The 818-nt window shown below is 38.5% G+C and overlaps 1 protein-coding gene across 1 annotated transcript in view; it reads left to right on the top strand.

Annotated features, from left to right (window-relative positions):
• The window catches only part of LOC119594652 (unconventional myosin-Va-like), a gene marked incomplete in the record, with an annotated part of 122,411 nt that overhangs the window by 268 nt on the left and 121,325 nt on the right, over nucleotides 1-818 (top strand).

Below are 818 nucleotides of genomic sequence, written 5' to 3' on the forward strand. Positions count from 1 at the left end.
GACTTCTCATGTCACAAAGGGATCTGAGGAGCAAGGAAGGGCTAGAAGGAGAAATGATATTTTCAGGGAATAACGGGGACGAATAAGGAAGACAAAATAAGGAAATACGTTTGAGTAAGAAATAGGCATTTGCATGAGACCGGTTTCGTGTTTTTATCATATTCTAGGTCATTTAAAGCTGAAAGAAGGTCGTGTCATGTCATTTGGAGATATTTTTGGGGCCAGATTTTATGTGGGGATAATGTAGGCCTAAGTCTTTTTTTTTCTCCTGAGGGTCTATAGGCCTACATCCCCTGATCAATTTTCTTCTCCATTTTCTCGTAAGGTTTTGGGTTTGTCACTCTTCTCCCGTGTATGACAGCTGTGCAGACTTTATTCATGTGATGGGATGACAGAAATGATTGGCAGGTGATGATTTTCTCTTCTCAAATGAAATAATTAGCAGTCTTTTGAACTCCATTCATGTAAGGAGACACTGGAGCAAAGCCAAGTCAAGAAACAACAAAGAAACCAAAAGAAAACGCGTCATTCTTTTATTTTTGTCCGATTCCCTCCTTCTTCGCTCCAATTTTAAAAGATGTCAGAAATATTGACAATTAAATTTTTTTTTTTTATGTATCTCCCCCTCTTGCAGCAGTCAGCGCATGCAATGTTTTTATCGAAGGGAACGCCGGTTTAACGCAGAATGAAGATGTGATTTGGGTGCTTAATCGAGGATAAGATCGGATAAAATTGATTGTTGTGGCGATTCACAGCTTTTGTCTTGAAAATGCAAAAAGATATTATTGTTGTGATGTGCTTTTGCTAATCGAAGTGAC

Source organism: Penaeus monodon, chromosome 34 (assembly GCF_015228065.2).
Source record: "Penaeus monodon isolate SGIC_2016 chromosome 34, NSTDA_Pmon_1, whole genome shotgun sequence".
Taxonomy (NCBI): domain Eukaryota; kingdom Metazoa; phylum Arthropoda; class Malacostraca; order Decapoda; family Penaeidae; genus Penaeus; species Penaeus monodon.